The sequence below is a fragment of the Oncorhynchus keta genome, chromosome 14 (genome assembly GCF_023373465.1).
Source record: "Oncorhynchus keta strain PuntledgeMale-10-30-2019 chromosome 14, Oket_V2, whole genome shotgun sequence".
NCBI lineage: Eukaryota > Metazoa > Chordata > Actinopteri > Salmoniformes > Salmonidae > Oncorhynchus > Oncorhynchus keta.
The window spans coordinates 38428915-38442767 of NC_068434.1; the positions used below are offsets into that span (position 1 = coordinate 38428915).

The window sequence follows — 13853 nt, forward strand, 5'->3', positions numbered from 1 at the left end:
GGGAAAACGTTTGACCCTTTTTGCCAATTTTTGGTGTAAATTCTTCTAGTCCTCCACAGAACCTGGCCAGAGTCCAGATTTGGTTCTGTGTATCTGACATTAGCCTCAATTTAATGTTTGATAATTACTATCAATAATATCAGAAAGTATATTCTTCTAGAGTAACAATTAAAAAATGGAGACAAGTGGTATTTAGGCTATATTGTCGGTCTTGAGTTGTTGCGTCAACACTCATTTAACCTTTCTTCACAGTGGAACTGTGTTGTCCCAACTAGGAATATAATTCATTCCCCTTTTAGAACTCGAGCCTCCAGTGTTCTTATGAAACTCCTTCACCTTAGAACCAGAGCTTCCGGTGTCTATATAGAACTCATTCACCTTAACTAGAGCCTCCAGTGTTCTGTGTGCGTGAACCTATGAGGAGTACAGATGTACGTGGCAGAGAGGTGATGCGTGCTGTGATGTAATCAAACAGCAATCTCAGACAGAGTGGCTTGGAGTGCAAACATTGATTATTCTCTCACTGCTACTGGGGGCATGCCAATCCCTGTGAAGATCATAGAGGGGAGGTTGAGGGGGTGGGTGGCATCTGATGAAATTCCATCTGGTATCTGATGAAATGAGATGCAGAGGTGCTAAAACCTCACTGTTTTGGGGCTGACTCTGGCCTTTTTGGAGTACTTTAGTAATGCATCCATCCTCCCAACATTCAAGTATTCACTGATTTTTTTTAATTAGCTGGATTGGTGGAAATAACAGGGTGGTAACCTTGCCTCAAGGAAACAAGGAAACAAGGAAAGAATGATGCGGTATTGGAACAGGGTCATGGAGAAACTCCTCTGCTCTTTCTGTTGTAGCCTCTGCTGTCCTCTGACACTCTAACGGCCTCCGGATCCACAAACATCCCTGTTAAGTCAGCTTTCTCTTCCTTCCCACAATCCTTTCACATTTTAGAGCGCTCTGCCAATTTGTTTTGGCAGGAAATCTTTTCGCCGTTGGGGCATTTTCGATCTGTCTCCCTGTCGCTCTCCACCTCAGTCTGAGTTTTGATGGGCCTGCCTGGCTGCAAGGTATTTTTTCCCTCCCTGTCTCTAATAGAGGGATGGGAAAGCTAGCTGGCGAAGGTCAGCTCTGGGATAAACGCTCTGCAGCCTCAAATTGAACCATTTCTTTCTTTCTTTTTTTCTGATGTTGGCAGCCCCGTCAGCCGGCTGCACCTAATGATGATGGGCTGTAATTTTCAGCTGGAATACTCAATTAGATGCTCAGGTCTGCAGGAGCTTTGGAACTCACTGGCTTCACAATGGGAAGGACAGACATTTCTCTGGACAATATTTCGTCTGGGATTTTTTTTTCCCATCAGCGCGGGGTGGATGGATTACCTGGATACATGGAAATGTGGTAGGCTTTCTCCTAACCCTTCAAAAATAATGTCAGGATCAGGGGGATCAGAATGTCATTTCTTTCCGGCCCTGATTATGCCCTTTCCAGACGCTTGACACAGAGGCACAGGGGAGACGTGAGCCGTGATGATGAGTAGGACAAATACGTAATACCCAGAGTGCCAGCATGCAGCACCACGTCTGAATGGGATGACGGCTAAGCCCAGGCTTTCAATAAAGGTCGTCTCACCTGAATGAGGTTTGGGGGGGCCTCGCCACAAGACTCCACCTGTAGGCAAGTAAGAAGCCTGCTGGATTTAAGAGCACATTGTGGAGGTCATAGTTATTTGTATTCGAAGTTAATGGACTGCTAGTCTTTGAGGAATATGTCATATGTGAAGGTCATTTGTTATTGGCAGACATGGACTGTATCCTTTGGAGAGTTTGCTCAATTCAGTTTCACCATACATTCCTTCAGATTGGACTGGTCCTATGCAGCGGGCTCATTCAGAGCAAACGGAAGTGGACAAAGTCCATAAAAGCCATGAGGCTTCCGTAGAATGGGATTTATGTCTTGGTTACAGTACATGGTAATATTTAGATGTGGTCTAGTGTGCTTGTCAGCATGCTATTCACACTGGTATGTATTTACTCATCCCCTTGGACACAGTTAGGGAAAACATTTTATATGTGTATGGTTACATTTACTGTATTAGATAGGGGCTGAGCTACTTAAATAGAAAGTTTTCAAGATAAGTCACTGTGACTATAAATAATCTCAAGTAATTTCTGAAATGTAATATTGTCTACCTGGTGACACACACCTCTCTGCCTCTCCACTGATCGATCACTGATATCAGGGAGGAGGAGTGCTGCAGGGTGTAGGATATTTTAACTTGGCCGCGCATACCTGCCAGCTCCCCTCCCAGAAAACCCTGCATTGCCTTGGTGACAGCGCAGAGAAGCGACCAGATCAATCAGCCAATCCCCAGATGGGTTGTGTCCCAAATAGAGAGCACCGTGTTCCCTATATAGTGAAATACTTTTTAACCAGAGCCCTATATAGTGCAGGATCTAGTCATTTGGGACTCACAACCATCTGTCAGCCAGGGCCCCAACCCATTCATTATTAATTTGAGAATTACACTGGGGCCTCCTCCAAATGGTGCAGGGCGTTGTGACATGTTGTGATAGAATATGCAAAGTTCTGCATAATGTAGGATTGAAATACAGTAGTCAGTACAGTATCAGGAACTAACATTTACACAATATTTCTTCAGTTAGCTGCAGTGCCGGGATAGTGATGTGAGGGGTGACACTTAGTCATGCTGGTGGTGTGTCATAGATGGACTGACTCACGTCTGGCGGCGGGAAGGTTTTTAACAGGATAGACTGTATAGCATAGATTAATTTTTTTAAGGGATCACAATAACTTGATTCCCTCTTCAATCATTCTTTTGTCTGCATGACAAACCCTGGAGAGATTGGGGCACTTAAAGGGAGTTTATCACATTTAGTTTAAAAGGCGTGTTGCCTAAGTGCCACTTTGTTCAGTTATTGTGTGCATTGGGTATAATCTCCCGTTTTGAAGTTCTCCATCGGGGGCTCGCCTTGCCTGGGCTGTGACTGGAGAGTGGTGTGGTAACTAATGCAGCCTGGACACAGGCTTAGCTCACCTTTTTTATGTTTGTCCCAGAAATCCAAGGTACTCTAAGCATAAATGTCCTTTAAGAGAAAGAAGCAGAGATTCCCTGGAGAGGTAATCTAATCCTGCACAGAACGAGAATGTTGACAAAAAAATAAATTCAGGATTTACCTGAGGGCCTTGCCGATCATAGTTAATAAATGCAGGATTGGGCCTCCCGGGTGGCTCTCTGGGTTCGCACCCAGGCTCTGTCGTAACCGGCCGCGACCGGGAGGTCTGTGGGGCGATGCACAATTGGCCTAGCGTCGTCCGGGTTAGGGAGGGTTTGGCCGGTAGGGATATCCTTGTCTCACTCGCTAACCAGCGACTCCTGTGGCGGGCCGGGCGCAGTGCACGCTAACCAAGGTTGCCAGGTGCCACTTTAATAATGGGAATTGATGGGAAATGATGTAAATATATCACTAGCCACTTTAAACAATGCTACCTTATATAATGTTACTTACCCTACATTATTCATCTCATATGCATACGTATATACTGTACTCTACATCATCGACTGCATCCTTATGTAATACATGTATCACTAGCCACTTTAACTATGCCACTTTGTTTACTTTGTCTACATACTCATCTCATATGTATATACTGTACTCGATACCATCTACTGTATGCTGCTCTGTACCATCACTCATTCATATATCCTTATGTACATATTCCTTATCCCCTTACACTGTGTATAAGACAGTAGTTTTGGAATTGTTAGTTAGATTACTTGTTGGTTATCACTGCATTGTCGGAACTAGAAGCACAAGCATTTCGCTACACTCGCATTAACATCTGCTAACCATGTGTATGTGACAAATAAAATTTGATTTGATTTGAGGTGCACGGTGTTTCCTCCGACACATTGGTGCGGTTGGCTTCCGGGTTGGATGCACGCTGTGTTAAGAAGCAGTGCGGCTTGTTTGGGTTGTGTATCGGAGGACGCATGACTTTCAACCTTCGTCTCTCCCGAGCCCGTATGAGACAAGAGAGTCTCATAAAGCTGTTTAGAAATGCTGACAAAAAATGATGCATTGGTGATGGGACCAGCTACAGTGATAGCCTCCCCTACAAACAGAACCAAAGACAAGCCAGCAGGTTATGGCCGTAAGGAGCAGTTGTACAGTTTGTCTACCCATGCCAAGGCTTGTCTGATTTCATCAGTACTGAAACCTTTAAAGACTCCATGCCCAGCAGTAGCAGTGCCCTCCTGTCCTGTCAGGTTATTAGACCCACTGCTAGAGGACACTCCTTAATCCGTTAGACAGTTTCAAGTCCAATTGCTCTTCAACAGAAAGGGATAACCATTTACTGTACAAATTAAGTTGTTGGAGGGGGGGGGCACTAGGTTAGTACACTGACCTATTCTGCTACAGGGGAGAGTGACAGACTGAGGTGTGTGTGTGTGTGTGTGTGTGTGTGTGTGTGTGTGTGTGTGTGTGTGTGTGTGTGTGTGTACATGCCAGTGGCGGTCAGTGCTGTTTGATGGAGGACAATTTAGTTTTTTCATGAGCATGGCCTTATTTCTATTACAGCATATTGGAGGACTCATTCATATTCCATTCACCAAGTTAAATGTAACGGCGATAGATTTACGCTACTACATTATACTCAAATTTGTCTCTATCCATCATGAGGTTGCTACAACCTAGCCAATGAATGAACGTTTACAATGTAGGTGCACACAGATTGAGAGAGAAATTTGAGATGACAGTGACACATTCAATACCACCTCGCACACTCTTGCCTGCATCTAGCTGATAGAGGGTGTAATCATAAGTCCAACAATTACAAAATAGAGTTTCTATTGGACAAATTCAGGTATGTTTATCCTTGTTTTGTTCCGTTTTAAGAAATGTTATAAACACAATTGGTGGAACGAATACACCCCTGATCACGTGTAAACACAGTTCACTTTTGTAACAGTCACGTTGTATTCCTTCTCGCATCTATGCGCTCTCCTCCTCTGATCTTTTCCCTTCGTCACTTGTGGACTGTTGTTTGTGACCAGGCGAGGGAACCTTTCCAGGCCAAACCATATAACTGCTACACACAGCCTACATCGTTGTCAACATATTAGCTAAAGTAGCGTCATCGTCAACATATTAGCTAAAGTAGTGTCATCGTCAACATAGCTAATAAACTAACGCGTTAGTAAACTTGCTAAAATCATGCAGTAACGTAAGTGTACAGTCAGTAAGCTGTTTAGCACTTACACCGGCGGGCCCCGGTTGCAATAAATTAGTGAAACGTAAGCTTACCTTGACTTTAAATAGTTCCAGTGTTGTTAGATAGTCATAGCCAGCAAGCTAACATAGCATCCCTGTGATTGGTTGAGTAGGCTAAACTAGCTAGCTGCTTTTGCCAGCTAAGTAAGTGAAAGTGGGAAAAAAATGACATCTCTTGCTTCTCAATTCTGGAAAAAAATTACTTTCTTCACATCTCTTCAACTAATGTCTTTCTCTCTTTGACTCAACTACTCACCACACTTTATACATTGCAGTGCTAGCTAGCTGTATCTTGTTGTTTCAGTACTAGATTCATTCTCTGATCCTTTGATTGGGTGGTTAACACGTCAGTTCATGCTGCAAGAGCTCTGATAGGTTGGAGCACGTCCTCTGGAAATTTTCATAATTACTGTGTAAGTCTAAGGAAGGGGGTGAGAACCATGTGCCTCCTAGGTTTTGTATTGAAGTCAATGTACCCAGAGAAGAAAGGAAGCTAGCTGTCCTCCAAGTACAGCATGGTGCTACCCTACAAAGTGCTGTTGAGGCTACTGTAGACCTTCAATGCAAAATAGTATGTTTAAATCAATTATTTGGTTACTTGAATATATTTAGTATAGTTTGATCTAAAAAGGATAACTTTATAAATGTTTTACAATTTGTATTTTTATGAAAATCACGGAAGATGCTCCTCCCCTTCCTCCTCTGAGGAGCCTCTGCTAGTGTGTGTGTGTGTGTGTGTGTGTGTGTGTGTGTGTGTGTGTGTGTGAACCTGCAGCGGTTGTATTATGTAAAGGGATATGGTTGTTTGGTTGATTATTTATTTCCCCATGTCCTTGTTTTCTCTTCGCTGCAGCTGCTCTGTGAGGCAGATCTCCCAGGTGGATCGTAGCAACGCGTCACCTCTAATAGAGCCTCCCCCAGTCCACTCCCCAGCCATCTGACAGACCCAACAAACATCAAAGGTAGCTACCCCACTCTGCCACTCTTCCCGCTGTCTCTGTCTCTCTGCCTGCCTGCAAAAAGGTTCTATTGAACACATCATTGAGTCTAACTGACAGAGGGGCTTTTTTTGGAACCTGAGGAATACTGTGTACCTTTTGCTGCTGTCTTGTCTCTTTTTGATATGACTTGCCTTCATTCTGTTGTTATTTCTGATGTTTGAAGTAGGTAGTGTGGTTTTTGGATACTTTAAGTTGACAGTAATTGCAATGTGGATTTCGTGCACTTTGAAAGATGTGCTCCTTTTCTTTCATCTTGTCTGTAATTACTGGCATCACATGTATTCTCTCTAATTGATTGTGATGTAACAGATATAGGAAATACTATATCTACATATCAGTGATGCCACACTGTAACATTCTAGCTAATATGATGAACTAGCTTACTGAAAATACTGTCCAGAGAGAGATGATGTGTACAATGTTGGTCTATACTGGTAAGAGGTAGACCTCGCTGTACCCCGTACGTTGAGAGACGAGCTGCTCTGGGAGCCCACTCCCTTTGTGAAAGCATGAGCATAGACTTATATTGTGTGTGTGTGGAAATACAAGTAAAAATACCAGTGTGTGTGACTGTGTCGGTCTCAGGGTTTCCACACAGAGAAGAGCTTCAAAGATAAAAGGTGGAAGAAAATTGATGGTAAACAATTGTTTATTTTCTTAGCGTTTTAAACTTTTCAGCAATGGTTCGCCACACTCCTCGCTAAGCTTGGCTTATCCTGGCATCACTGTATACCCACCAGTGGATTATCATTCACTTTACATTTCCATAGAGGACAGGCGCTTTGAATCCCAAATTGGAGGAAGGATACTGAGGATAGGGTGGCTGACAGTGTTTGTTTTTTCTCTCATTGAGCAAAAAAAACAATCTTCTGTGTGGAATCCCTGAGACCAAGGCGGTCACACACACAAATCTTTAAAGTCAAACGAGATGACCTGTTCTGTTACCAAGCTATTTAAAACGGCTGATAGGCTTTTGTTAGCACCCGTTGCATTTGTAATGCCTTTTAGAATATTAGGCATTAGAAGTGACTGTGTTCTTGGAAGCTAATGGCCTGCTGCGTTGCCAGAGCCAATACCTATTAATCGCTAATGCTAGCCTTTCTTCATTCTCACTCCGACTGCCATTTGTGCAGCGCGCAACTCATAATGAAGCACTCTTCTCTCTCTCCATTACCCTTGTTTTTCTATGGAAATGTTCTCCCAGCTCAGAGTGGACGATGAGAGCACAAAATTAAATACTACCCTTTTTTTAATCCCGAAAATATTATTCTAATATAATATTCTCTGTTTTTAGACAAAAATGTTGAAAACCCCAACACTGAAGGTATAATGTAACTGTCGTGTTTGACCATAACTTCTCGATTTTGGATGGAATTTTCTTCAAATTTGGGAATAATTCCAGCAATTTTCTGGCCTTTCAACATGCTACAAGACTCCTTAAGCCTAAACTGAATTTCTCACATTAGGATTAATCACTACAAGACTCAGTCATTCCCACATAAATGCTTTGACATTTTGGACAATCTGAAAGAAATATCACCATCTGCATCCCAAATGGTACCCTATTTCATACATAGTGCGCTACTTTTACCAGAACACTATGGGCCCTGGTCAAAAGTAGTGCACTATAAAGGGAAGAGGGTGCTATTTAGAATAAGAGCCAGGAATTCAGTGCTTGTTTACATTTCTGAATGAGGCCTCCTAATGTCTCCAATTTGGCATCTAATTGTTTGAATGTATTATCCATCAGAGCTCAGGTGGGCTGAGGGGCAGACTGACTCCAACCACACACACACACGCACAGGATCAGGTGTTTTCGGTAGCCCTTTGTGCCATTGAGACCTCCCTTCTCAGATGGGCATCAGATGGGTTTAGACAAGGAATTAATTTAAGCTGCAATTATAGGCCCTTGAAATGGGGGACTTGACAGTCAGGTTTCCAGCCTATCCCTTTTTAGCTCCATCAGGATACCAGGCACTGCTGGTCTCACTCAATTACCCTCAACAACCCTCCCCCACCACTCCCTGCATCCTACACACCAATTCCCCTGCACTCCTTCCCACTCAACCCACCCCACATCTGGGGTTTGGGGGGGCTCTATATATATATAATGCAATATAAAGCCAGGCTCTCTCTTTGTTCCTGTTTGAGTCCTCTCAAAGTGGGTCTTAATTAATTTGCACTGAACGTCTTAATGTATCATTCAAAGCTCTTTTGGAGGAGGCTATAATGCTAATGAGGCAATACTAATCCAACCTTGGTTTAAAATCTGACACTTTTTAAGGAAGTTAGACTGAGGCTCAAAAGGCAGTAGCAGCAATTTGATTATATTTGTCCTATGCTCTCAAGGCGGAGTTAGGGTGGATGTGGGTGGCTATAGGTGTATTTGAATGCCCAAGGCTGTACACTGAACAGTGAAGGGCCTCGTCAAGATGTTTACTGAAATGACTGTAGCCCTTGTATTGCCATTTGACATTCCCTTCTAAAATTCCAAAAGACCTGGGCCCAGTTGCATAAAACATCTTAACTTAATTTCCCCCTTTTTTTTAAAATTAAGTGAAAAGGTTAAGGGTGCCCATGAGCTCCTTACGTGCTTCATTCAGTATGGATATCAATGTAAACAGCATTTGTGGAGGTTAGTGTTGCTTTCCTCTGCCCTGGTTGCAAAAGGAAAACACCAAGGCACAATTTGTTTTGTGGGCGTTGCATATACTTCCTCCATAATCCCCACAATGCGTATTAAAGTAGTGGACTGGAGGTATGCGCCATATCAGTTAAGGCTGATGGAACAGATCAGAATGTTTAGCATAAAATGTAGATCAACTATTATTTCGTAACATTTTAAGCTTAGTGATGTGCACGCAGCATTAGGCCTCCAAAATGCAATTTGCAACCAAACAGCATTCTAAAATGTGAACCACACATGCGAGGTTTCATGGACATATGGAAATATCCGTCAGAAATTTCGGAAGAGGGAAGATCTAAAGATGCGACAACTATCACGGGTTGCTAATATGACAAGGATAATGCCTTTGGCTGCGAGACAATGAAAGATAGTTAAAAGAAAACCAATAGAACAGGAGAAATTGTACAGTATAAGGAAGTATTTTATAAAATAATTGCCTTGTTTCTATGGTGGAATTTTGGTTTGGCTACTTTGAAACAAGGTAAGACATGCCTCATAATATGAAGTAAAACATCCAGGTTTCAGGAACAGGGAAAATATAGCAGTGCTAATGATAGGCATAACTGTCTTCTGGTAGATGGAAAGGTTTTCCCAAAAACATAAAATACATGTTAACTGCAAAGTAGCTTATCATGATTATTTGCATCAATCCAGTGACCATTAATTTCATAAACTCCATCTCATGTGCGCTAAAGAAATGCTGCTAATCAAACAACAGTGCTATGTGCCAGTGCACTTGAAATAAAGGGTAACTACGCTGAAAGATGAACATTTCTTAGATTTTTCCCAGACCTCCGTGGTCTCCTGATGTGGTTTAAGCATTGTTCTGGACTTAGAACATCAAACACAGAACATCAAACACAACAAAAATAATTGACTGAGAGCAAAGAAAAATCAAAAACCTACATGGGAATTTCTGACTCAGTTGACAGCCTCATTTATCAGTTTCAATAGTGGGCATACTATCCTACTTGCACATTACAGTTTGGTTTGGCGTGACAGTGGAAGACCAATATGGGATTAATCATTTTAGGTAATTCAGAGTGTACGTCACTGTTTCTCAACATTTTTTACACTGGGTGCCTTTCCTTCACCGGGCGCGCCATTTGGGGTTTGCAGAACACCCCCTTCTCCAGGCACCACTACACCACTGGTGGGGAGGGGAGGGCTTTGAAGAGTGCCCCTGGCTGGCTGCATCTCCCCGTCAGGACCACCACCACGCTGGAAGTGTGGGCGTGTGATTACATTTATTACCAGGCTATTTTGAGCACAATACAGGCCCAGGTTTGTGCTGTTAACACATTCATCCTTTAGGAAAAGCTCTGCACCGTCATAACTGGGACTCGGAGCAAGTGCTGCATTCTGTGTTCCCTCTGTGGTAGAATAGAATACCTCATTAGAGCAGTCAAATCTATCACATCATTTGTGGAATTAAGTTAATTACGTTTTGATCTTTCAGCTTTGAATGTTAAAGAAAATGAGTTATCCCCTTTCTTCAGTAATGTTATCACCACACAATGTCATGCTTGGCATCCCAGTGTGTTTTGTACTTAGTGGCGTGGATAACAGGGGTTTTGGTTATTGGTGGATGGGGTTAAACAGTGGGAGACATTGGAGTGATCTCTTCTCCCTGTCCCTTCAGCCCCAGACCATTAGCAAACATCTGCTGTGTAAAGTCTTAAACAAGCCCTGTGTTTTGAGGGGGGAATTGTTCAAATTCACTGCCTGGGTACTCTGGGCTATTTTCAGTGGCCAGGAGTTAACGGTAATGATAAGATCTCTGGGCGTAGCTCACATGCCTTCCATATTCCCCTTGTGAATCAGGAGGGGAGCAGCTAGCTAGCGCCCAGGGTCCCTGCCCTGGCTCCCGTCCCCCTCTCCAGCCACAAGGGAGGTTGAATTACTGGACTTAGCCTGTTCAGGAGTCTATCAACTGTGTCCAATCAACATGGCTCACTATCTGTCACTTTCAGCTGTCTCAAAACGTAGATAAAATGGTTGCCGCTAGGCTAGACAAGTATTATACTATATTTACCATAGACCAGAGTGACTATTTTGATGTTGAATGCGGTGGCAAACATATCCAGTAACACACCCCACCTGATCTCTTTGAAAAGGAATAGTCCTGAAAAGTACAGATTAGGATTTGTGATTGTGGGCATAGCCTCAATCAGGCCTCTCATGTTTGTCTGTGTGGAGAAAGAAAACAACAAGGGAAAAGCCCCAGTCAACACCAAACTACCACTGCACCGCCACACCCCTCATCCCATCGAATCACTCCCTGACCCATCACCGGCTCAACTTCAAGTGACATGAGCTCCTCCATTCCGCTTTACTTTGAGTGGTGTCAGACCATTCTCCATTCTGGATAAATAATTGATCAGCCAGAAACAAACATCAAAGGGGATTGTTCGCTTCAAAGGGAATAGGGGTCTCTCTCTCTGACTCTCACCCTCTAGTTTCTATATGGAGAAGAGGGAGTTGTTTATATATGTGTGCATATGGACGCGCACGCACACATACATATTGCAATCCAACCTGCTCAGGATTCTCATCAACACATCTGCATCTCCTGCCATGCTAACGCTTTCTCTCTCTCTCCTTTTCTCACACTCGCTCTCCTTTTCTCACGCTCGCCCTCCTTTTCTCACGCTCGCCCTCCTTTTCTCACGCTCGCCCTCCTTTTCTCACGCTCGCCCTCCTTTTCTCACGCTCGCCCTCCTTTTCTCACGCTCGCCCTCCTTTTCTCACGCTCGCCCTCCTTTTCTCACGCTCGCCCTCCTTTTCTCACGCTCGCCCTCCTTTTCTCACGCTCGCCCTCCTTTTCTCACGCTCGCGCTCGCTCTCCTTTTCTCACGCTCGCTCGCTCTCCTTTTCTCACGCTCCTTTTCTCACGCTCGCTCGCTCTCCTTTTCTCTCGCTCGCTCGCTCTCCTTTTCTCTCGCTCGCTCGCTCTCCTTTTCTCTCGCTCGCTCGCTCTCCTTTTCTCTCGCTCGCTCGCTCTCCTTTTCTCTCGCTCGCTCGCTCTCCTTTTCTCTCGCTCGCTCGCTCTCCTTTTCTCTCGCTCGCTCGCTCTCCTTTTCTCTCGCTCGCTCGCTCTCCTTTTCTCTCGCTCGCTCGCTCTCCTTTTCTCTCGCTCGCTCGCTCTCCTTTTCTCTCGCTCGCTCGCTCTCCTTTTCGCTCGCTCTCCTTTTCGCTCGCTCTCCTTTTCGCTCGCTCTCCTTTTCGCTCGCTCTCCTTTTCTCTCGCTCGCTCGCTCGCTCTCCTTTTCTCTCGCTCGCTCGCTCGCTCTCCTTTTCTCTCGCTCGCTCGCTCTCTCCTTTTCTCTCGCTCGCTCGCTCGCTCTCTCCTTTTCTCTCGCTCGCTCGCTCGCTCTCTCGCTCCTTTTCTCTTTTCTCTCGCTCGCTCGCTCTCCTTTTCTCTCGCTCGCTCGCTCGCTCTCCTTTTCTCTCGCTCGCTCGCTCGCTCTCCTTTTCTCTCGCTCGCTCGCTCGCTCTCCTTTTCTCACGCTCGCTCGCTCGCTCTCCTTTTCTCACGCTCGCTCGCTCGCTCTCCTTTTCTCACGCTCGCTCGCTCGCTCTCCTTTTCTCACGCTCCTTTTCTCGCTCTCGCTTTTCTCCTTTTCTCTCGCTCGCTCGCTCTCCTTTTCTCACGCTCGCTCGCTCGCTCTCCCTTTTCTCTCGCTCGCTCGCTCTCCTTTTCTCTCGCTCGCTCGCTCTCCTTTTCTCTCGCTCGCTCGCTCTCCTTTTCTCTCGCTCTCCTTTTCGCTCGCTCTCCTTTTCTCTCGCTCGCTCGCTCTCTCCTTTTCTCTCGCTCTCCTTTTCGCTCGCTCTCCTTTTCTCTCGCTCGCTCGCTCTCCTTTTCGCTCGCTCGCTCTCCTTTTCGCTCGCTCGCTCTCCTTTTCGCTCGCTCGCTCTCCTTTTCGCTCGCTCGCTCTCCTTTTCGCTCGCTCGCTCTCCTTTTCTCTCGCTCGCTCGCTCTCCTTTTCTCTCGCTCGCTCTCCTTTTCTCTCGCTCGCTCTCCTTTTCTCTCGCTCGCTCGCCCGCCCGCCCTCCTTTTCTCTCGCTCGCTCGCCCGCCCTCCTTTTCTCTCGCTCGCTCGCTCTCCTCTTTTCTCTCGCTCTTTTCGCTCGCTCTCCTTTTCTCTCGCTCGCTCGCTCTCCTTTTCTCTCGCTCGCTCGCCCCTTTTCTCTCGCTCGCTCGCTCTCTTTTCTCTCGCTCGCCCGCCGCTCTCTTTTCTCTCGCTCGCTCGCCCGCCCTCCTTTTCTCTCGCTCTCCTTTTCTCTCGCTCTCCGTCCGCCCTCTTTCTCTCGCTCGCCCGCCCGCCCTCTTTTTCTCTCGCTCGCTATCCCGCTCTCCTTTTCTCTCGCTCGCCCGCCCTCTTTTTCTCTCGCTCGCCCGCCCCTCTTTTTCTCTCGCTCGCCCGCCCTCCTTTTCTCTCGCCCGCCCTCCTTTTCTCTCGCTCGCCCGCCCTCCTTTTCTCTCGCTCGCTCGCCCGCCCTCTTTTCTCTCGCTCGCTCGCCCGCCCTCTTTTCTCTCGCTCGCTCGCCCGCCCTCTTTTTCTCTCGCTCGCTCGCCCGCCCTCCTTTTCTCTCGCTCGCCCCCGCCCTCCTTTTCTCTCGCTCGCTCGCCCGCCCCCTTTTCTCTTCTCTCGCTCGCCCGCCCTCCTTTTCTCTCGCTCGCCCGCCCTCCTTTTCTCTCGCTCGCCCGCCCTCTTTTCTCTCGCTCGCCCGCCCTCTTTTTCTCTCGCTCGCTCGCCCGCCCTCTTTTTCTCTCGCTCGCCCGCCCGCCCTCTTTTTCTCTCGCTCGCCCGCCCTCATTTTCTCGCTCGCTCGCTCGCCCTCATTTTCTCGCTCGCTCGCTCGCTCTC

At 46.0% G+C, this 13853-nt stretch overlaps 1 protein-coding gene across 9 annotated transcripts in view; it reads left to right on the plus strand.

The window, feature by feature from the left end:
- The window catches only part of LOC118394083 (splicing regulator ARVCF), a 258146-nt gene that overhangs the window by 97654 nt on the left and 146639 nt on the right, over positions 1 to 13853 (plus strand). For all 9 annotated transcript variants that reach the window (XM_052461724.1, XM_052461722.1, XM_052461723.1 and 6 more), the window contains exon 3: positions 6151 to 6259. The gene's annotated coding sequence lies outside the window, so the exon portion shown is untranslated. The remainder of the gene's footprint in view (positions 1 to 6150; positions 6260 to 13853) is intronic.